Raw genomic sequence first — 25,068 nt, 5'->3', positions numbered from 1 at the left:
CACTGTTACTGGCAACTGGGAGAAGCACAGGGGATAAAAGCTGTTAAAATCTTGTCGAACAAGTATTTGGTTTCCAAATCTATGTTTCAACACTATGAGGCTTTTGCAATTTAGAAATCTCTAAAATATATACGGCTTGTTTGCTCTCTGCTATCTTCCTCTCACTCTCCTTTTTCGTAGCTTGCTGGTCTTATCTCAGAAATCCAGATAGGAAAGGAATATGCAGTTGGCATATAGATAGGTTAGAATACATTAATTTCATCACTCCTTCACATTTGCTAAGAATCTCATGTCTAGGATGAAGTAATCAACTAACTCAGTTGTCTTGCATATCCACTGAGACTTCACTTTCTCTCAGGTATGTTCATGCTGCTAAGTAGCTTCAGTTCATGTCCGACTCTGTGTGACCCCATAAATGGCAGCCCACTAGGCTCCCCCATCCCTGGGATTCTCCAGCAAGAACACTAGAGTGGGCTGCCATTTCCTTCTCCATAAATCCTAGGTTTATAAAGAAGATGGCTAGGATCATTCCCTCTCTCTCCTATGACTCTCTGAGCTTTTGTCATTTCCAAACTTATCTGTGACAACTTTCACAATTAGGTTACCTAATTGTGACCTAATGCCTGCACTCAGATCCAGCCCTCATGATGTTGTCATCCCCAGTGACTTGAATATTGGCTCAGAGAAAACTGCCCAAAATTCTAGCCCCAGAAATTTCAGGATGACCTTCTAAACTTCTCTGGCTCTTAGGCCTCTAACCTCTTGAATCCCATGATCTTATTTCACTCTCAGTTAGTTCAGCTCTGCACTCAAGTTTGAATGTTTACCACTTGGCAGTTTCTTTGGGCCTTGAAGTTTCCAGGCCCCCAGATAAGAATTAATATTCCTAACCAATATATATTCTTGGAACCCAGCCATTCCAAACTGACCCTGCAATCCTTCTGGAATATCTCTTGAGAAACTTGCTCATGAAAATGCAATTTGACAATGACAGTCAAATTCTCTCTTCTTATCCCCTCTTATTCCTCTGTTGGAAAGAAAAGCTTTCCCACCATTGACTGTGAGGTGTTGTTTCCAATTGTCAAGCCAGGTTCATGAACACTCACTGGGTTTGTTGTTCTTTGTTTCTCTTAGGATTTGTGCATCTGGCTGGAGGGGATGGACCCTGCTTAGGGCGAGTAGAAGTTTACTCTGGAGAAGCCTGGACCCCAGTGTCTGATGGAAACTTCACACTCCCCACTGCCCAGGTCATCTGTGCAGAGCTGGGGTGTGGCAAGGCTGTGTCTGTCCTGGGACAAGTACCCTTCAGAGAGTCCAATGGCTGGGTAGGGCTGAAGAGTTCAGATGTGGGGGGAGGAGCCTAAGCTCTGGTGGTGCCTAAGAGTGCCCTGTCCAGGGGGCACTTGTCACCACAGTGGAGCTGTTCAGGTTGTCTGTTCAGGTGAGATGCCACGTCAGGATTTAGCCTCCTTTACACTCAATTCAAGCTAAAAAAGAAATAATTTCTGAAATCCTGTCTATTTCTATCAGTGTAAACAGATGTCCGGCTCGTGACAAATGTCTCCTCTCAGTGTGAGGGGCAGGTGGAGATGAGCATTTTTGGATGATGGAGAGCGCTCTGTGCCTCTGGAGTCTGGCCAATGCCAATGTTGTCTGTCGTCAGCTTGGCTGTGGAGTCGCCATCTCCACCCCAAACGGAGCAGAAGCAAGTGATAAACTCTGGAAAACCCGATTTCACTGCTCTGGGACCGAGTCCTTCCTGTGGAAATGCCCCATGACTGCCCTGGGTGTTCCTGACTGTTCCCATGGCAATACGGCCTCTGCGATGTGCTCAGGTAAGAGAGGGGAGGGCTACTGTACCTAGGATGCTCCTGGAGTGAAATTTCCCCAGAGCAGAGAGTAAGGGAAAACAGACTTAAAAAGAAAGATATTCTGTAGTGAAATGTTTAATCTTGGTACTGAACTCGGGTTTCAGCTGCTCATTACTCAAGAATCCAACACTGAGAGACAAGTGCGGGGTAAAATTAGACAGCTTTATTGAGGAAACCAGCAGTTCTGGGGAGACAGAGGACTAATGTACCAAAGAACCAACTCCTCCTTGCTGATCAGGGGTGAGTGTTTGAAATGGGAGTTTCAGGAGTGCATAGGCAGAAGTCGGGGACAGTTTACCTGCAGAATAGCACAGCTAGCTCTGACAATCATCTTGAAATAAGTCTGATCAGTGTCACTTTTATTGTTTGAAATACAGTTAATCATCTGTTCTAGTGCTGATCTGTTCCCATTTCCTTGAGGCCGATCTTGGAATTGTGTAAGGTGAATATTATGAACTTCCCTGTTGGTGCAGATGGTAAAGAACTTGCCTGCAATGCAAGAGCCTTGGGTTTGATCCCTGGGTTGGGAAGATCCCCTGGAGAAGGAAATGAGACCCCACTAGTGTGGTCATCATGTAATTTATTGCTACCACTTGTTTGGGATTTCAGTATCTGCAAAATAGCTCAAAAAGATATGGCTCAGAATGTTATCTATACCCCATGAGAAGGAACTAAAGGTCCTTGACTTTGTTTAGGGCTAGACTATTATTATTTTGTCTTATTTGACTGTTTTTGCTTGTTTCTGATTTTTTCTTTCATTTCTCTGATCAAATTTATTCTTTAATTAGGTTTTTCTACAAACAGAGGCAGGTGGAGGACATGAGGATGGTCTGTCCTGAGAAGGCTTTGTAAGGTCCTGTTCCATAGCATTCTCATGGTTCACTGATTTTTTTCAGGAGAAAGAAGTGCTAAGAAATGCTAAGAAGTGCTATGTCAGGGAAAGAAACACCTAGATGAATACTATTTTTTAATGAAACAGTATTATTTAAGGATAATAATAGAGAACAAAGTACAAACAATAAGTGTACACCTAGGTCATGTTCCCCAGCCCAGATCTACACAGAGAACATTCCCAGCACCACAGAATCACTATTGCCTCCCAATAGCTGTGTCCTCCTCCTCTCCAGGGAAGACTGCTTACCTAAGACTTGTACTGCCATAGAATATTTTCTCAGTTTTTGAACTTTATGTAAAACCATACAGTATGTTTTCTTTTGCGTTTATTTCTTTGACTCCAAACTGTGTTTGAGATTCACTCATGATTTTTTTTATGGCAAAATTTCATTCATTTTTATTATTATAGAGTATTCCTTTGAATGATCGCATGATCCTGTGTTTAACCATTCAACTAATGGCAGAGCTTTGAGTTTATTTCCAGTTCTTGACTATTACAAATACAATGGTGCAAATTACCATGATGATAACTTTTGGCAAAAGTTTTTATTATGTTTTTTGTGTGTTTAATTCTTGGTCTTACATTTTTATTTTCTTAATGGTATGCTGTACTTCAATGAGCCAAGTTACTCATCTTAGGTTTGACTTATTAACTTTTTTTTCTGTCCATGTAGTGCTCTTTCAGTCAGTCAGTTCCATTCAATCACTCAGTCATGTCTGACTCTTTGCAACCCCATGGACTGCAGCATGCCAAGCTTTCCTGTCCTTCACCATCTCCTGGAGCTTGCTCAAGCGCATATCCATTGAGTCAATGAAACCATCCAGTCATCTGGTTCTCTGTTGTCCCCTTCTCCTCCTGCCTTCAATCTTTCTCAGCCTCAGGGTCTTTTCCAATGAGTCAGTTCTTCCCATAATATTGGAGCTTCAGCTTCAGCATGAGTTCTTCTAATGAATATTCAGGACTGAGTTCCTTTAGGATTGACTGGTTGAACCTCCTTGCCATCCAAGGGACTGTCAGGAGTCTTCTCCATCACCACAGTTGAAAAGCATCAATTATTCAGCATTCAGCTTTCTTTATGGTCCAACTCTCACATCCATACATGATTACTGGAAAAATCATAGCTTTGACTAGATGGGCCTTTGTCAGTAATGTCTCTGCTTTTCAATATGTTGACTAGGTTGGTCATAGCTTTTCTTCCAAGCATCAAGCATCTTTTAATTTCATGGCTGTAGACATAATCTGCAGTGATTTTGGAGTCCAAGAAAATAAAGTCTGTTCTTGTTTCCCCATATTTTTGCCATAAAGTGATGGGACCAGATGCCATGATATTAGTTCTTTGAATATTGAGTTTTAAGCCAACATTTTCACTCTCCTCTGTCACTTTCATCAAGAGGCTCTTTAATTTCTCCTCACTTTCTGCCATAAGGGTGGTGTCATCCGCATATCTGAGGTTATTGATATTTCTCCCAGCAATCTTGACTGCAGTTTCATCCAGCCCAGCATTTTGCATGATGTACTCTGCATATAAGTTAAATAAGCAGAGTGACAATATACAGCCTTGATGTACTTCTGTCTCAGTTTTGAACTAGTCCATTGATCCAGTCCCTAGAACTCCTTATAGTCTTCTAAAATGAACTTTGTCTACTCCAAAGTAAAAAAATGTTCTCTGAGAGTATCTCACAGAAGTGTAATTATTTCTTTTTTTTTTTGCATGTAATTGTAAATTGCTTCTAGGATTGACATCTGTGTAGGATAAGGGTCAAGTGTTCTGTTTTCATATGGATATCCAGTTGACTCAAAATCTTTTTCTAAAAAGACTATTCACCACTGCAGTGCCACCTTTGTGATAAGTGAAAGGGCGCATATGTCTGAATACATTGTTTAGACTCTCTATTCTGTTCCACTGTATCCTTTGTCTCTCCTTGCACCTGTACCACATTTTCTTAATTATTGTAATTTTACAGTAAGTCTTGAACCTTCCCTGGTATCTCAGAGTAAAGATCTGCCTACAAGGCGGGAGACCTGGGTTTGATCCCTGGGTTGGGCAGATCCCCTGGAGAAGGGCACAGGAACTCACTCCAGTATTCTTGCCTGGAGAATCCCTGTGGACAGAGGAGCCTGGCAGGCTATAGTCTATGGGGTCACAAAGAGTTGGACACGACTGAGTGACTAAGCACACATAGTAAGTCTGGGTAACTTTAATTTAAAGAAGTTATGTTATTGTTTTTCTTGCCAACTGCTTTGGTCAGTCTTGGTTTTGTATTTGGTATATATTTTTGAGCTGAAGCTCCAATACTTTGGCCACCTTATGTGAAGAGCTGACTCACTAGGAAAGACCCCGATGATAGGAAAGACTGAAGGCAGGAGGAGAAGGGGATGACAGAGGATGAGATGGTTGGATGGCATCACTGACTCAAAGGACATGAGTCTGAGCAAGCTCCAGGAGTTTGTGATGGACAGGGAAGCCTGGTGTGCTGCAGTCCTTGGGGTCACAAAGAGTCAGACACGACTAAGTGACTGAACAGCAATGTAAATTTTGAATCAGCTTGTCATGTTTCAGACATGCAAAAGCACAAGGGAATTTGATTGAGGTTAGATTTAATCTGTATATAAATTTGAGAATGACTGACTTTGACAAGATTGAGTTTCCCAATTCACTGACAAAATATATCCCTTCATTCAGTTAGGTCTTGACTTTCTCTCAGATGTTTTGCACATCTTTAACTCGGTTTTCTCCTAGGCATTTTATGGGTTTCATGTTACTAGTATTTTCTTTAGTGAAGGTTTTCTAGGAATGAGTTCTCTCTGAACTTTACCTGGATTCCCTGAATGTTGCATTAGTATTTTCCTTTAATCCTTCTTTCTTTCTTTTCTCTTTCTTGCTCTAGCTTTCCCTTTCTCTCCTTATTTGCTCCCCTCCTGCCCTCTTTTTCCTTGAGTATGTAAAATCTTTCAGGATTAGGTCGCAGTCATGATGTGCCTTTATCCTTCCCTCCCAACAACAACAAAAATACTCCTGGGAATTTCCTTACATAACCACAGTCCAGTCAAACCTTTAGAGATGTCAGTCCCAGATGACATCTAAATGCAACCACATGAGAAACACCAAAGATAGAACTGCCAAGGTGAGTCTTTCCCAACTTACTCACCCAGGAAATCATGAGCAAATTTTAAAAATATATTCCTTCATCTACTAAGTTTTGGGGAAAATTTTGTTATATAGGATTATTAACCGGGCACTTACCATAGGATCAGCATTTCTAAATAGAGGAATATTTATCCTCTGATTTTTCCATTTTGCTGTTTCTACTTTATGTTGATCTAATGTGCTGATACACTCATTCTCTAGTTATTAATTTCAGCTGTTAACTTTTTCAGCTGTAGAATTTTCACTTGTTTTTGTTATCATTTCTCTGCCAAGATACACATCGTGTCAATTAATTTTTTGTGCACTTTAATCATGGCTATTTAAATTCTCTGTCAGACTATAAAACTCTTAGAAGAAAACAGGAAGAACATTCTTTGACATAAGTTGCAACAGGATTTTTTGATCAAATTCCTAAAGAAAATAAAAACAAAACAAAACAAAAAGGATCTAATTAAACTTAAAAGCTTTTATATATCAAAGGAAACCATAAACAGAACAAAAAGACAACTCTCAGAATGGGAGACAATATTTGCAAATGAAGTAATTAACAAGGGATTAATCTTCAAAATACACAAACAACACGATAGCAACAAACCAAACAATCCAATGAAAAAATGGGAAAAAGACCTAAATAGACTTTTTTTTTTTTCCCAGACATACAAATGGCTAACAAATACAACATCGCTAATATTTAGAGAGATGCAAGTCAAAGGTACAGTCAGGTAATACATCACACCAGTTAGAATGTCTATCATTTAAAATTCCACAAATAAATGCTGGAGAAGATGTGCAAAAAAGGGAATCCTCCTACATATGAGTATGTAAATTGGTACAACTACTGTGGGTTGCCATGCCCTCCTCCAGGGAACATTCCAATCCAAGGATCAAAGCCAGGTCTCCCACATTGCAGACAGATTCTTTACTGTCTGAGCCACCAGATTCTGAAGCCCTACACTATTGATACTAAGTATAAAATAGATATTGCTTGGAGAATCCCATAGCCATGGAGCCTGATGGGCTACAATCCATAGTGTCACAGAGTCAGACACGACTGAAGTGTCTTAGCATGCATGCACACAGAAATAGACAAATAATAACTTCTTTATAGCACAGGGAACTCTACTCAGTGTTCTGTGGTGACTAGGAAGTAAATCCAAGAAAGTGGGGATATGTGTTTGTGTGTGTGTATATATATATATAAATAAATAGATAGATAGAAATAGTTGTTGTTGTTTAATTGCTGAGTTGTGTCTGACTCTTTTGTGACCTCATGGACTGCCATGCTCCTTTGTCTATAGGAATTCTTAGGCAAGAATACTGGAGTGGATTGCCGTTTCTTTCTCCAAAGGCTCTTCCCAGCCCAGGGATGGAACCCCAGTCTCCTGTTTGGCAGGCAGATTCTTTACCACTGAGTCACCTGGGAAGCCCACATATATGTGTATAACTTACTAAATTTTCTGTACAGCAGAAGCTATCATAACATTGTAAAGCAATTATACTCATATAAAAATTAATAAAATTAAATAAAATAAATTATCTGTCAGGTAACTTTAAGAGCCAAATACCCTGGGAAATTTTTTTGATGTTTCTTTTTGCTCTGGTTTTCCATGAGATCTCTTTTATATAAGTATTTTTAAAACCACAAACATTGTAGATAAATAAGTGTACAACTCCTTCAGAAAGGCTTTTGTTTTGCTTCTTCTATTTAAGGGTGGATTAAGGATAGAACAAGTTGTTTAACTCATTCTTAGGGCAAAGCTTGGCTTAAAACAGGAATCGTGCCATTGTCAGGACCAGGGCTCTTCCTGGAGAAAGGGAACACTAAGATTATGGTAACTTTACCAGTGTGTTCCAGCTTTCATCTCAGCTCCATCACTAGGTAATTTTTTGTTGTTGTTGTTGTTGTTTTGAACTTTTTACTTTGTATTGGGGATAGCTGATTAACAGTGTTTTTATAGTTTCAGGTGAACAGCCAGGGACTCGGCCATACATATACATGGATCCATTTCCCCCCAAACTTCCCTCCCCTCCTAAAAATTATGTAATTTCACTGACTTTCCTGTTCTTTACCCTCCCAACCCTCTAATCATTGCTGTTTCTTCAGGAAACCAGACCCAGGTGCTGCCCCAGTGCGACCACTTTGTGTCTAAACCAGCAGGATCTGAGGCATCAGAGGAGAGCGCCCCCTATTGCTCAGGTGAGGGTCCCACAGGAAAGAATGCCCTTTACATTCCCCAGGTCGACGGCCCATTGTCCCATTTCTCTCTCCTCAGACAGCAGGCAGCTCCGCCTGGTGGACGGGGGCGGTCCCTGCGCCTGGAGAGTGGAGATCCTTGCCCAGGGCTCCTGGGGCACCATCTGTGATGACGGCTGGGACCTGGACGATGCCCGCGTGGTGTGCAGGCAGCTGGGCTGTGGAGAAGCCCTTAATGCCACGAGGTCTACTCACTTTGGGGCAGGATCAGGGCCCATCTGGCTGGACGACCTGAACTGAACCGGAAATGAGTCCCATGTGTGGATGTGCCCTTCCCAGGGTTGGGGGCGGCACGACTGCAGAGACAAGGAGGACGCGGGGGTCATCTGCTCAGGTCAGCACTCCACACTGTCCACAGGCTGGGGTAGGGGTGGGACCCTGGAGGACGGGGCTTTGAGCCCTGAGGGAGAGATGCTTAAAGGACCAGAGAAGGAGGCTTCCTCCCATGGAGCCTGTCTTTCTAGGAGACGTGAAGATGAGGTGCTTTCACTTCCTCCTGCAGCAGCTGAGATTTTGGTCCTTTCTTCTCAGTAGTGTTTCCTGGCAGAGCCTTTTCTCACAGTTTTTTTTTTTTTTTTTTTTTTTTTTTGAAATCAGGGCTCACCCTTCTGGTACATAGAGTAGAGAAGTCTTAAAGCCACTGTGCTAGTTTTTGTCTGTTCTATAACAAATTGCTACATTGTTAGTGATTTAAAACAGCATATTTATTTCCTTACACTTCTCTAGCTTAGATGTCAAACAGGGATCTCACTGGACTGGCATCAAGGTTTCAGGACGGCCACGTCACTTCTGAGCCTCTGGGAAAGAATCTGTTTCTTGTCTTTTCAAGCTCCTAGAAGCTGAATGCCTTCCTTCACTCATAACCCCCATCTGTTCATCATCAGACCAGCAACGCTCCACCTCTCTGACCATTATCCATATTCACATCTCCCTCTAACCAGAATGAGGAAAAGGATTCCCCTTTAAAGGATAGTGAGTCTAAGAATGTGATTAGACTGTGCTCAGGTGGTTAATCCGCCATATTTCAGGTGACTCTTACCATCCCAAGGACCAAACCTTAATCACATATGTAAAGTCTCTTTTGCCAGATAAGGAAACACAGACACAGCTTCCATGTAGACATTTGTAGGTCCATTATTCTATCTGCCTCCACACTTTCCCCATCACATCCCTTTCATACACTCTCTTAGATGTTTTGTCAGGAAGCAGGAGTCAGCTCCCTCTCCCTGCAGGTGTCCAGGTTGGTCTTCCTCTGAGTTCATATCCACTACATTACGGTGGTAGAAATATTTAGAAAGACAGTCACAAATGGACAAAGTCAGGTGAAAAGGAGACAAGTTTCACTCTGGTCATCTAATGGATTTGCTTCCTCAGCCGGGTCACAGACGAATGTTCACAATTTTGGAGAGAGGGGAAAACCCAGAGCACTGAGTGGGGTGCTCACTGTGTCCTGTCTCCTCCCTTTCAATCTCAGAGTTCCTGGCCCTCAGGATGGTGAGCGAGGACCAGCAGTGTGCTGGGTGGCTGGAAGTTTTCTACAATGGGACCTGGGGCAGTGTCTGCCGCAGCCCCATGGATGATGTCACCGTGTCCATCATCTGCAGTCAGCTTGGCTGTGGGGACAGCGGAAGTCTCAACACCTCTGTTGGTCTCAGGGAAGGTTATAGACCCCGGTGGTTAGATTTAGTTCAGTGTTGGAAAACTGATACCTCTTTCTGGCAGTGTCCTTCTGGCCTGTGGAAATACAGTTCATGCTCTCCAAAGGAGGAAGCCTACATCTCATGTGCAGGTGACTTATGTCTGTTTCTGTGTCTGTCCCAACCCTGTAGGATGTTATTAGTGAGATTTGATATTTTAAAATCTAAGTGATGGGTTTAAGTTGAGTTTATAAAATGAAGTTTGGATGGAGCTAATTTAATCTATATGTTCCAAACTTGCTTTATTAAATTTTTTAAATTGATATAATTGATACATTATACTTTTTGCTGTGTACAACATAATGCCCATATGATAAATGGTCACTACAGTAAGTCTAGTTATATCTCTATATATGGATCCATATACACAGATCCATCAGTTCTGTTCAGTTCAGTTCAGTTGCTCAGTCACGTCCGACTCTTTGCAACCCCATGAATCGCAGCACGCCAGGCCTCTCTGTCCATCACCAACTCCCAGAGTTCACTCAGACTCCTGTCCATAGAGTCAGTGATGCCATCCAGCCATCTCATCCTCTGTCATCCCCTTCTCCTCCTGCCCCCAATCCCTCCCAGCATCAGAGTCTTCTCCAATGAGTCAGCTCTTCACATGATGTGGCCAAAGTACTGGAGTTTCAGCTTTAGCATCATTCCTTCCAAAGAAATTCCCAGGCTGATCTCCTTCAGAATGGTATAGTTAAATATTTTTCTTACATGATGAGAATGTTTAAGATGTATTTTCTTGCCATCTTTCAAATAGACAATACAGTATTCACTATAGTCACCATCCTGTATATCTCTTCACCTATTCATTTTATAATTCAAATTTATACCTTTTGATTACCTTTGCCTGCACCAAATCCCCCACTTCCGGCAGCCACCAACTACTCAGCATCTCTGAACTTGCTTTTTGTTTTAATATTACACATATAAATGAGATTATATGTCATTTTTCTTTCTCTGATTTATTTCACTTAATATAATGCCTTCGAGGTCCATCCATGTTGTTGAAACTGGCAAGATTTTCTTCTTTTTATGGGTAGATATAAGTCTGTATTACATTTTCTTTATCCATTCATCAGTGAAGACTTACATTGTTTGACTCATATATATTGCTGCTGCTGCTAAGTCGCTTCAGTCGTGTCCGACTCTGTGTGACCCCATAGACGGCAGCTCAACAGGCTCCCCTGTCCCTGGGATTCTCCAGGCAAGAACACTGGAGTGGGTTGCCATTTCCTTCTCCCAATATATTTCTATAAAATACTAAAAGGTAATACTGCTAAAGTGCTGCAGTCAATACGTCAGCACATTTGAAAGATTCATCAGTGGCCACAGGACTGGAGAAGGTCAGTTTTCATTTCAATCCCAAAGAAGGGCAATGCCAATGAATGGTCAAACTACCTCACAATTGTGCTCATTTCACATGCTAGCAAGGTTATGCTCAAAGTCTTTCAAGCTAGGCTTCAGCAGTAAGTGAACTGAGAATTTCTGAGATGTACAAGCTGGGTTTAGAAAAGGCAGAGAAACCAAAGATCAAATTGCCAACACTTGTTGGATCATAGAGTAAGCCAGAGAATTCCAGAAAAACATCTGCTTCATTGACTACATAAAGCCTTTGACCATGTGGATTACAATGATCTGTGGAAAATTCTTAAAGAGATGAGAATATCAGAGCACCTTACCTGCCTCCTGAGAAACCTGTATGCAGATCAAAAAGCAGCATTTGGAACTGGACGTGAAACAACCAACTGGTTCTACATTGGGAAAAGAGTTCGTCAAGGCTATATGTTGTCACCCTGTTTATTTAACTTTTATACAGAGAACATCATAGGAAATGCCAGGCTGTACATATCACAAGCTGGAATCAAAATTGCTGTGAGAAATATCAACAGTCTCAGATACACAGATAATATCACTCTAATGGCAGAAAGCAAAGAGGAACTAAAGAGCCTCTCATTGAGGCTGAAAGAGGAGAGTGAAAAAGCTGGCTTACATCTCAACATTCAACATTCTAAAAACTAAGATCATCAGCACTTCATGGCAAATAAAGGGGAGAAAGTGGAAACAGTGATAGATTTTATTTTCTTGGACTCCCAAATCACTGCTGATGGTGACTGCAGCCATGAGATTAGAGGAGGCTTGCTCCTCTGTGACAAACCCAGACAGGGTATTATAAAGAGACATCACTTTGCTGACAAAGGTCCATATGGTCAAAGCTATATTTTTTCCAGTAGTCATCTCTGGACATGAGAGTCGGGTTATAGAAGAAGCTAAAAAGAGTTGATTCTTTTGAATTGTGGTGCTTGGATGCCACAATTGAATTGAGAGTCCTTTGGGCAGAAAGGAGATCAAACCAATCAATCCTAAAGGAAATCAACCCTGAATATTCATTTCAAGGACTGATGCTGAAGCTGAAGCTCCAATACTTTGGCCACCTGATGAAAAGAGCTGACTCATTGGAAAAGACCCTGATGCTGGGAAATATTGAAGGCAAAAGAAGAAGGGGGCCACAGAGGATGAGATAGATAGCATCACTAGTTCAGTGGACATGAATTTGAGGAAACTTTGGGAGTTAGTGAAGGACAGAGGAGCCTGGCATGCTCCATGTCCATGGGGTTGCAAAGAGTCAGACACAACCTAGCAACTGAACATATGTTGCTGCAGTGAACATTGAGTTTTCAAGTTAGTGTTTTTGTTTCCTTCAGATAAATACTCCAAAGTGAAATTCCTAAATCGTATGGCAGTTCTATTTTTAATGTTTGATGCACCTCATTGCTGTTTCCATAGGGGCTGCCTCAACTTACATTCCCTCTAACTGTGCAAAAGCTTTCCTGTCTCTTCACATTCTCCTCAACTCCTGTTATTTCTTCTTTTGGATAAAAGCCTTTCTAGAGGATCTGAGGTGATATCTCATTGTGGTTTTGATTTGTATTTTCTGATGATTAATTATGTTGAGCACGTTTTCATGTACCTATTAGCAAGTTCTATGTATTCTTTAAAAAAATGTCGATTCAGGTTCTCTGCCCATTTTATTTTTTATTTATTTATTTTTGTTTGTTTAAAAAAATTTTTTTTCCTTTATTTTATTTAATTAATTAATTTATTTATTTCACTTCATTTTACTTTACAATACTGTATTGGTTTCGACATACATTGACCTGAATCCACCACGGGTGTACATGTGATCCCAACATGAGCCCCCCTCCCACCTCCCTCCCACAACATCCCTCTGGGTCATCCCCATGCACCAGCCCCAAGCATGCTGTATCCTGCATCAGACATAGACTGGTGATTCGATTCTTGCATGATAGTATACATGTTTCAATGCCATTCTCCCAAATCATCCCATCCTCTCCCTCTCCCTCTGAGTCCCAAAGTCCACTATACACATCTGTGTCTTTTTTGCTGTCTTGCATACAGGGTCATCATTGCCATCTTTCTAAATTCCATATATATGTGTTAGTATACTGTATTGATGTTTTTCTTGCTGGCTTACTTCACTCTGTATAATCGGCTCCAGTTTCATCCATCTCATCAGAACTGATTCAAATGTATTCATTTTAACGCTTAGTAATACTCCATCGTGTATATGTACCACAGCTTTCTTATCCATTCATCTGCTGATGGACATCTAGGTTGTTACCATGTCCTGTCTATTATAAACAGTGCTGTGATGAACATTGGGGTACATGTGTCTCTTTCAATTCTGGTTTCCTCGGTGTGTATGCCCAGAAGTGGGATTGCTGGGTCATATGGCAGTTCTATTTGCAATTTTTAAAGGAATCTCCACACTGTTCTCCATAGTGGTTGCACTAGTTTGCATTCCCACCAACAGTGTAGGAGGGTTCCCTTTTCTCCACACCCTCTCCAGCATTTATTGCTTGCAGATTTTTGGATCGCAGCCATTCTGACTGGTGTGAAGTGGTACCTCATTGTGGTTTTGATTTGCATTTCTCCAATAATGAGTGATGTTGAGCATCTTTTCATGTGTTTGTTAGCCATCCGTATGTCTTCTTTGGAGAAATGTCTATTTAGTTCTTTGGCCCATTTTTTGATTGGGTCGTATATTTTTCTGCAATTGAGTTGCATAAGTTGCTTGTATATTTTTGAGATTAGTTGTTTGTCAGTTGCTTCATTTGCTATTATTTTCTCCCATTCAGAAGGCTGTCTTTTCACCTTGCTTATATTTTCCTTTGTTGTGCAGAAGCTTTTAATTTTAATTAGATCCCATTTGTTTATTTTTGCTTTTATTTCCAGAATTCTGGGAGGTGGATCATAGAGGATCCTGCTGTGATTTATGGCGGAGAGTGTTTTGCCTAAGTTCTCCTCTAGGAGTTTTACAGTTTCTGGTCTTATGTTTAGATCTTTAATCCATTTTGAGTTTATTTTCATGTGCAGAGTTAGAAAGTGATCTAATGTCATTCTTTTGCAAGCGGTTGACCAGTTTTCCCAGCGCCATTTGTTACAGTGATTGTCTTTACTCCATTGTATATTCTTGCCTCCTTTGTCAAAGATAAGGTGTCCATATGTGTGTGGATTTATCTCTGGGCTTTCTATTTTGTTCCATTGATCTATATTTCTGTCTTTGTGCCAGTACCATACTGTCTTGATGACTGTGGCTTTGTAGTAGAGCCTGAAGTCAGGCAAGTTGATTCCTCCAGTTCCATTCTTCTTTCTCAAGATTGCTTTGGCTATTCGAGGTTTTTTGTATTTCCATACAAATCTTGAAATTATTTGTTCTAGTTCTGTGAAAAATACAGCTGGTAGCTTGATAGGAATTGCATTGAATTTGTAAATTGCTTTGGGTAGTATACTCATTTTCACTATATTGATTCTTCCGATCCACGAACATGGTATATTTCTCCATCTATTAGTGTCCTCTTTGATTTCTTTCATCAGTATTTTATAGTTTTCTATGTATAGGTCTTTAGTTTCTTTAGGTAGATATATTCCTAAGTATTTTATTCTTTTCGTTGCAATGGTGAATGGAATTGTTTCCTTAATTTCTTTTTCTACTTTCTCATTATTAGTGTATAGGAATGCAAGGGATTTCTGAGTGTTGATTTTATATCTTGCAACTTTACTATATTCATTAATTAGCTCTAGTAATTTTCTGGTGGAGTCTTTAGGGTTTTCTATGTAGAGGATCATGTCATCTGCAAATAATGAGAGTTTTACTTCTTCTTTTCCAATTTGGATTCCTTTTATTTCTTTTTCTGTTCTGATTGCTATGGCCAAAACTTCCAGAACTATGTTGAATAGTAGTGGTGAAAGTGGGCACCCTTGTCTTGTTCCTGACTTTAGGGGAAATGCTTCAATTTTTCACCATTGAGGATAATGTTTGCTGTGGGTTTGTCATATATAGCTTTTATTATGTTGAGGTATGTTCCTTCTATTCCTGCTTTCTGGAGAGTTTTTTTTTTTTATCATAAATGGATGTTGAATTTTGTCAAAGGCCTTCTCTGCATCTATTGAGATAATCATATGGCTTTTATTTTTCAATTTGTTAATGTGGTGAATTACATTGATTGATTTGCGGATATTGAAGAATCCTTGCATCCCTGGGATAAAGCCCACTTTGTCATGGTGTATGATCTTTTTAATGTGTTGTTGGATTCTGATTGCTAGAATTTTGTTGAGGAATTTTGCATCTATGTTCATCAGTGATATTGGCCTGTAGTTTTCTTTTTTTGTAGTATCTTTGTCAGGTTTTGGTATTAGGGTGATGGTGGCCTCCTAGAATGAGTTTGGAAGTTTACCTTCCTCTGCAATTTTCTGGAAGAGTTTGAGTAGGATAGGTGTTAGCTCTTCTCGAAATTTTTGGTAGAATTCAGCTGTGAAGCCGTCTGGACCTGGGCTTTTGTTTGCTGGAAAATTTCTGATTACAGTTTCAATTTCCATGCTTGTGATGGGTCTGTTAAGATTTTCTATTTCTTCCTGGTTCAGTTTTGGAATATTGTACTTTTCTAAATTTGTCCATTTCTTCCACGTTGTCCATTTTATTGGTGTATAATTGCTGATAGCAGTCTCTTATGATCCTTTGTATTTCTGTGTTGTCTGTTGTGATCTCTCCATTTTCATTTCTAATTTTATTGATTTGATTTTTCTCTCTCTGCTTCTTGATGAGTCTGGCTAATGGTTTGTCAATTTTATTTATCCTTTCAAAGAACCAGCTTTTGGCTTTGTTGATTTTTGCTATGGTCTCTTTTGTTTCTTTTGCATTTATTTCTGCCCTATTTTTAAAGATTTCTTTCCTTCTACTAACTCTGGGGTTCTCCAATTCTTCCTTTTCTAGTTGCTTTAGGTGTAGAGTTAGGTTATTTATTTGACTTTTTTCTTGTTTCTTGAGGTATGCCTGTATTGCTATGAACTTTCCTCTTAGCACTGCTTTTATAGTGTCCCACAGGTTTTGGGTTGTTGTGTTTTCATTTTCATTAGTTTCTATGCATATTTTGATTTCTTTTTTGATTTCTTCTGTGATTTGTTAGTTATTCAGAAGTGTGTTGTTCAACCTCCATATGTTGGAATTTTTAATAGTTTTTCTTCTGTAATTGAGATCTAATCTTAATGCATTATGGTCAGAAAAGATGATTGGAATGATTTCGATTATCTTAAATTTCTCAAGATTAGATTTATGTCCCAGGATGTGATCTATCCTGGAGAAGGTTCCATGAGCACTTGAAAAAAAGGTGAAATTCATTGTTTTGGGGTGAAATGTCCTATAGATATCAATTAGGTCTAACTGGTCTAATGTATCATTTAAAGTTTGCATTTCTTTGTTAATTTTCTGCTTAGTTGATCTGTCCATAGGTTTGAGTAGGGTATTAATGTCTCCCGCTATTATTGTGTTATTGTTGATTTCCCCTTTCATACTTGTTAGCATTTGTCTTACATATTGTCGTGCTCCTATATTGGGTGCATATATATTTATAATTGTTATATCTTCTTCTTGGATTGATCCTTTGATCATTATGTAGTGGCCTTCTTTATCTCTTTCCACAGCCTTTGTTTTAAAGTCTATTTTATCGGATATGAGTATTGCCAGTCCTGCTTTCTTTTGGTCTCTATTTGCATGGAATATCTTTTTCCAGCCCTTCACTTTCAGTCTGTATGCATCCCTTGTTTTGAGGTGGGTCTCTTGTAAGCAGCATATAGAGGGGTCTTGTTTTTGTATCCTTTCGGCCAGTCTTTGCCTTTTGGTTGGGGCATTCAACCCATTTACGTTGAAGGCAATTATTGGAAAGTATGATCCTGTTACCATTTACTTAATTGTTTGGGGTTCGGGTTTATACACCCTTTTTGTGTTTCCTGTCTAGAGAATATCTTTTAGAATTTGTTGGAGAACTGGTTTGGTGGTGCTGAATTCTCTCAGCTTTTGCTTGTCTGTAAAGCTTTTGATTTCTCCTTCATATTTGAATGAGATCCTTGCTGGGTACAGTAATCTGGGCTGTAGGTTATTTTCTTTCATCACTTTAAATATGTCTTTCCATTCCCTCCTGGCCTGAAGAGTTTGTATTGAAAGATCAGCTGTTATCCTTATGGGAATCCCCTTGTGTGTTATTTGTTGTTTTTCCCTTGCTGCTTTTAATATTTGTTCTTTGTGTTTGGTCTTTGTTAATTTGATTAATATGTGTCTTGGGGTGTTTCACCTTGGGTTTATCCTATTTGGAACTCTCTGCATTTCTTGGACTTGGGTGATTATTTCCTTCCCCATTTTAGGGAAGTTTTCAACTATTATCTCCTCAAGGATTTTCTCATGGTCTTTCTTTTTGTCTTCTTCTTCTGGGACTCCTATAATTCGAATGTTGGAGCGTTTCATGTTGTCCTGGAGGTCTCTGAGATTGTCCTCATTTCTTTTAGTTCGTTTTTCTTTTGTCCTCTCTGATTCATTTATTTCTACCATTCTATCTTCTATTTCACTAATCCTATCTTCTGCCCCCGTTATTCTACTATTTGTTGCCTCCAGAGTGTTTCTGATCTCATTTATTGCATTATTCATTATATATTGACTCTTTTTTTATTTCTTCTAGGTCCTTGTTAAACCTTTCTTGCATCTTCTCAATCCTTGTCTCTAGGCTATTTATCTGTGATTCCATTTTGATTTCAAGATTTTGGATCATTTTCACTATCAGTATTTGGAATTCTTTCTCAGGTAGAGTCCCTATCTCTTCCTCTTTTGTTTGGTTTGGTGGGCATTTCTCCTGTTCCTTAACCTGCTGAGTATTCCTCTGTCTCTTCATCTTGGTTATATTGCTGCGTTTGGGGTGGCCTTTTAATATTCTGGTAATTTGTGGAGTTCTCTTTATTATGGAGCTTCCTCACTGTGGGTGGGATTGTATCAGTGGCTTGTCAAGGTTTCCAGGTTAGGGAGGCTTGTGTTGGAGTTCTGGTGGGTGGAGCTGGATTTCTTCTCTCTGGAGTGCAGTAGAGTGACCAGTAATGGGTTATGAGACGTCAAAGGTTTTGGAGTAGCTTTGAGCTGCCTGCATATTGAAGCTCAGGGGTGTGTTCCTGTGTTGCTGGAGAATTTGCATGGTATGTCTTGCTCTGGAACTTGTTGGCCCTTGGGTGGAGCTTGGTTTCAGTGTAGGTATGGAGGCATTTGATGAGCTCCTATTGCTTAATGTTCCCTGAATTCAGGAGTTCTCTGATGTTCTCAGGCTTTGGACTTAAGCCTCCTGCTTCTGGTTTTCAGTTTTATTTTTACAGTAGCCTCTAGATTTCTCCATCTATACAGCACTGATGATAAAACATCTAGGTTAAAGATGAAAAGTTTCTCCACATTGAGGGACACCCAGAGAGGTTCACTGAGTTACAAGAAGAGAAGAGGGAGGGGGTAGTTAGAGGTGACTGGAATGAGATGCAGTGAGATCAAAAGAGGAGAGAGCAAGCTAGCCAGTAGTCACTTCCTTATGTTCGCTCCATAGTCTGGACCACTCAGAGGTATTTATGGAGTTATACAGGGAAGATGAGAGGGAGGAAGTAGACAGAGGTGGCCAGGAGGATAAGAGAGAGGAATGAGAAAGAGAGAGACAAATCCTGCCAGTAACCAGTTCCTTAGGTGTTCTCCACCGTCTGGAACATACAGAGATTCACAGCGTTGGATAGAGAAGAGATGGGGGAGGAAAGAGACAGAGGCCACCTGGTGGAGAAAAAGGAGAGTCCAAAGGGGGAGAGAGTGGTCAAGCCAGTAGTCTCGCTCTCAGGTAGAATTGGGTAGTGAAGTTTGGATTTTTAAATGTACAAAGTTGACAACAAAAACCAAAAAGCAAAGTTCAAAAATCTAGAGTAGAGGTTGGATTTAAAAAAAAAAAAAAAAAAAGCCACAAGAATTATTAAAAAACTCCAACCACACCACATAAAGACTATATATGGCATTTGCCTTAAAAAAAATAGTCTTTTTTTTTTGAAAAGTAATAGTAGGCTATAGAAATAAAAATTAGAGGAGAAATAGAAGACTTAATAATAAAAAAAAAAGTTAGGAAAAAAAAAAGAACAAGAAAAAAAAGGGGGGGAATAAAAAGGAATGATTGTAAAAATAGTAAAGATATATCTCACCCTTCTCTGATGTGGGCAGTGTGGGGTCACTTGCGGTTCCCTCTGTTTAACTTCTGTTTGCTGGTCTTTAGGCTCACTAGTTCAGTCACGCTGTGGGGAGGGGGGATGCTGCAAACAAATAGCACTGTCGTGTGCACACACTGTCTCAGCCACGCTGGACCTGTCCCTTCTCGCAGCGCACAAACTGCTCTGGTTCTACTATGCTCAGCCGGGAACCGTCTGGGGCCGGCCCTAGGCTGCGTGCACTTCCCCGGTCTAAGCCGCTCAGGTTCGGCGCTCAGGTAGCCCTCCGAGGCTCAGATTCGGTTGGGACTGCGTTTTGTGCCCTTCCCAGGTCCGAGTAGCTCAGGAGTTTGGCGAGCACCGTCGCTGCAACTAGTCGCCTTTTCTGTCTCTGCTGCTCAGATTTCTGGGTGTACCACTGGCGCCCCTTGTGAGGCAGATGGTGACTGTTCAGCACCCCCAGAAGTCTTAACAAAGAAGCCTGATTGCAGTTTGGTAGGTAGAGTCTCTCTGGGGCTGCAATTGCCCATTTCCAGCCCTTATGGCTCTGGCTGCCTGTCCCAGCAGGGGATGGTCTGCAGCGGCTTTTTCCGTTCCGTCCTGCGCGGTCCTGGTGGTGTCTTATGTTCGAGCTTTTCGTGTGGTAGCTATCCCAGAGTCTGGTTTGCTAGCCCAAGTTAGATCGTTCTGGTTACGCGTGGGGCATTCCTGCCCGATTCTTACAAATCTCTGCAGCCTGCGCCTCCCGCGCTTCCCTGCCCTGCCCCCACTTCCTAGTGGCGGATGCAGGCGTCTGTGCTGCTTTTCCGCTGGGGGAGTTACTGTTGGGCTTGTAATCTGCTGGTTTTAATTATTTATTTATTTTTCCTTCCTGTTATGTTGCCCTCTGTGTTTCCAAGGCTTGCCACAGACTCGGCAGGGAGAGTGTTTCCTGGTGTTTGGAAACCTCTCTTCTTAAAATTCCCTTCCCGGGACAGGCTTCCCTTCCCAGGACAGAGCTCCCTCCCCACCTGCTTTGTCTCTCTTTTCGTCTTTTATGTTTTTTCCTACCTGTTTTTGAAGACAATGGTCTGCTTTTCTGGTTGCCTGATGTCCTCTGCCAGCCTACAGAAGTTGTTTCGTGGAGTTTGCTCAGCGTCGAAATGTTCTTTTGAGGAATTTGTGAGGGAGAAAGTGGTCTTCCCGTCCTACTCCTCTGCCATCTTAAACCCGCCTCTCTGCCCATTTAAAAAAAATCAGATTGTTTGTTTTTGCTACTGAGTTGTATGAGTTTCTTGTGTTTTGGATGATAATCCTTACCAAAAATATAATATGCAAGTATTTTCTCCAATTCCATAGGTTGCTTTTTCACTTTGTTGATGGTTTCCTTAATTGGGCAGAAGCTTTTTAGCCTTATGTCATCACAACTGCTTGTTTTTAGTCTTGTTCCCTTTGCTTTTGGTGTCAAATCCAAAAAATCATCACAAAGACTGGTGTCAAGGATTTTATTTTCTGTGTTTTCCTGTAGAAATTTAATGGCTTCAGGACTTGTGATCAAGTCTTTAACCTATTTTAAGTTAATTATTGGGAATGGTGTAAGATAGTGGTCCATTTTCATTTTTGGCATGTGGCTGTCTGGTTTTCCCAATGCCATTTACTGAAAAAACTGTCCTTTTCCCACTGTATATTCTTGGCTTCTTTGTCAAAAATTAATTGACCATAGAAATGTGAGTTTATTTATGGACTCTATTCTGTTCCATTGATCTCTGTGTTCACTTTTATACCAAAGACTTACTGTTTTGATTAATATAGTTTTGTATATAGTGTAAAATCAGGAAGCACTACACCTCTAGCTTTGTTATTCATTCTGAAGATTGCTTTGGTATTGAGCGCCTTTTGTGGTTCCATGAAATTTTTGGATTGTTTCTTCTGTATCTGTGAAAATTTCTATTGGAATTTTAATAAGGATTGCAGTGAATCTGTAGATTGCTTTGGGTAGTATGGGCATATGAATAATATTAGATCTTCCAATCCATGAGCACAGAATATCTTTCCATTTATTTGAGTCATCTTCAGTTTCTTTCTTCCATGTGTTTATAGTTTTCAGTGTACAGGTCTTTCACTTCCTTGGTTAAATTTATTCCTAGACATTTTATTCATTTTCATGCAAATGTAAATAGAATTGTTTTCTCAGTTTCTCTTATAGCAGTTTGTTGTTAGTGTAAAGAAATGCATATGATTTTTGTGTACAGATGTTTCTTCTACAACTTTACTGAGTAATATTGGTTCTCATATTTTTGCTGAAGTCTTTAGTGTTTTCTACATATAATATCATGTAAGGGGGTTTCTTTCCTCATGACTCTGATGGTAAAGAATCTGTGTGCAATGCAAGACACCTGGGTTCAGTCCCTGGGTCAGGAAGATCCCCTGGAGGAAGGAATGGCAACCCACTCCAGTATTCTTGTCTGGAGAATCCCAGTGGACAGAGGAGCCTGGCAGGCTGCAGTCCTTGGGGTTGTAAAGAGTCAGACACGACTGAGTGACTACCACTTTCACTTTTCTATCTGCAAATAGTGTCAATTTTGCCTCTTCCTTTCAGATTTGGATATCTTGATTTTCTTTTTATTGCCTGATGGATCTGGATGGGGCTACCAAAACTAAGTTGAATAAAAGTGGTGAGAGTAGACATTTTTGTCTTGTGTCTAATTTCAGAGGAAAAGCTTTTGGTTTTTTACAGTCAAATGATATGTTCAGTTCAGTTCAGTCGCTCAGTCATGTCCGACTCTTTGTGACCCCATGAATCGCAGCACGCCAGGCCTCCCTGTCCATCACCAACTCCCGGAGTTCACTCAGACTCGCGTCCATCGAGTCCGTGATGCCATCCAGCCATCTCATCCTCTGTCGTCCCCTTCTCCTCCTGCCCCCAATCCCTCCCAGCATCAAAGTCTTCTCCAGTGAGTCAACTCTTTGCATGAGGTGGCCAAAGTACTGGAGTTTCAGCTTTAGCATCATTCCTTCCAAAGAAATCCCAGGGTTGATCTCCTTCAGAATGGACTGGTTGGATCTCCTTGCAGTCCAAGGGACTCTCAAGAGTCTTCTCCAACACCACAGTTCAAAAGCATCAATTCTTCGATGCTCAGCCTTCTTCACAGTCCAACTTTCACATCCATACATGACCACTGGAAAAACCATAGCCTTGGCTAGACAGACCTTAGTTGGCAAAGTCATGTCTCTGCTTTTGAATATACTATCTAGGTTGGTCATAACTTTTCTTCCAAGGAGTAAGCGTCTTTTAATTTCATGACTGCAATCACCATCTGCAGTGATTTTGGAGCCCCCCAAAATAAAGTCTGACACTGTTTCCACTGTTTCTTCATCTATTTCCCATGGAGTGATGGGACCGGATGCCATGATCTTCGTTTTCTGAATGTTGAGCTTTAAGCCAACTTTTTCTCTCTCCTCTTTTACTTTCATCAAGAGGCTTTTTAGTTCCTCTTCACTTTCTGCCATAAGGGTGGTGTCATCTGCGTATCTGAGATTATTGATATTTCTCTCAGCAATCTTGATTCCAGCTTGTGCTTCTTCCAGCCTAGCGTTTCTCATGATGTACTCTGCATATAAGTTAAAAAACCAGGGTGACAATACACAGCCTTGACGTACTCCTTTTCCTATTTGGAACCAGTCTGTTGTTCCTTGTCCAGTTCCAACTGTTGCTTGCTGGCCTGCATACAGATTTCTCAAGAGGCAGGTTAGGTGGTCTGGTATTCCCATCTCTTTCAGAATTTTTCATATGGCCTTAATTATGTTGAGATGCAATCCTTCTATACCTACTTTGTAAAAGAGTTTTTACTGTAAGTGGGTGTTGAATTTGTCAAACACTTTTTCTGCATCCTTGGAGGATATGATTTTTACCTTCATTTTTTTATTTGGTGTTTCTCATTGAATAATTTGTGTTGTTGAACTATCCTTGTATCCTTGGAACAAATATCACTTGATCATGATATATGATTCTTTTAGTGTATTGTCAGATTCAGTTTTCTAATATTTTGTTGATGATTTTTGCACCAATATTTGTCAGAGTATTAGCCTGTAACTTTCTTTCCTCGTGGTGTCCTTATCTGGCTTTGGTATCAGACTAATGTTGGCTTCAGAAAATGAATTTGGAAGTGTTCTTTTCTTCTGTTTTTGGAAGAGTTTGAAAAGGCTCCACCACTAAATACTGTTACATTGGGAATTGAGATTTCAGCAATAAATTCTGAATGAAATAAATAAATGTTGGCGAGAGTGACAAATAGTCAAACCATAGCATCTTGTTCCTTCAACATTTCCCTCTCTGTTTCTCTTTCTCCTTCCCTCCCACTCCACATACACACACACACACCCCATTCAGGTACACCTTGAATGGTATGCTGGATGTTGCCTGAAACCCATAGCTAAGAGAATGTGGGATCAGATACTTCAAAAGCAGAGGCTCAGTCCTTTCCTTGCCTCTCTTTGCTCATCTCTTTGTCTTTTTCATTTGGAGGCCAAAGAGGCATTAAACTATGAGACCTTTTATTGATGATGTTTTTCCTATAATTAAACCTGTGAATTGAGAGGTGGTAAAGTCTTTGACCATGAAAATGAGCAACCTGGTCACAGAGGTCCTGACATCATTTTCTCAGAGGTTCTCTGCATAGAGTGGGTAGGAGTTTTGATAGGATGATCTGGAAAGAATATATAAATGTTGATACTTTATGACAGATACTATTTACCCTTCTGTTTTTTGGAATTTATTTGTATTTCTGTCAGCTTCAATTATTATATATATATATACTTTCAGTCTTTTGTTTATTATTTCTGCATCTTCTCAATACAAATTTTTCTCAGTAGGCTTTTTTTAACTATTGCAAAAATTTCTGGCTTACTCAGTGTGTGCATATATGTGTCCATATATCTTCTCAGAATTCTACTAAGTCTTTCCTGTATACTTCCTTTTTAAGAGATTCCTAACTAACACTATGGGCTTTTCTGGTGGCTCACACAGCAAAGAAACTGCCTGCAGTGCGGAAGACCTGGGTTTGATCCCTGGAAAGATCCAGTGGAGAAGTGAATGGCAATCCACTCCAGTATGTTTGTCTGGAAAATCCTGTGGATAGAAGAGCCTTGTGGGCTGCAGTCCATAGGGTCACAAAGAGTTGAACATGACTGAGCAACTAACACACACACACACACATAACCAACACTATATTGTGGAGCAATTATCTCCCAATTAAAAATGAATTTAGAAAAGAGATTTCTTTTTACAACAGTAGTCTTCACCTGCCCAGTGTCACACTGAATAGTAGGTAAGAGCAGTTTATTATCTATCTAATAATTTTCCATTACAATTATGTACATGAGATTTTGAATATAAATTGACTCTCTGTTTCTGGACTGATTATTTTTAATGTGAACTATTATCCTAGACTGTTACCATTAATTTATATTTGGTTTAATAATTCACTGATTAGTATGAATTTTAAAAAAGAAATTTTATTTCACTGAATTTTGTCAGTCCATTCATTTAATAAATATTTATCAAGCCTCTATCTAGGTATTTAGAAATGGTCTTCCATAGATATTTGTTGAATGAGTGCATACAATGTGCAGGCACTGTCCTAATAGCAGAAACATGGCACATATAA

At 40.2% G+C, this 25,068-nt stretch overlaps 1 pseudogene; it reads left to right on the top strand.

The window, feature by feature from the left end:
* The window catches only part of LOC108633319, an 89,929-nt pseudogene that overhangs the window by 12,109 nt on the left and 52,752 nt on the right, over window positions 1-25,068 (top strand).

The sequence above is a fragment of the Capra hircus genome, chromosome 5, assembly GCF_001704415.2.
Source record: "Capra hircus breed San Clemente chromosome 5, ASM170441v1, whole genome shotgun sequence".
Lineage (NCBI taxonomy): Eukaryota > Metazoa > Chordata > Mammalia > Artiodactyla > Bovidae > Capra > Capra hircus.
Note: the sequence above shows the minus strand (reverse complement) of the source record. Positions and strands in the feature narration are given on the sequence as shown.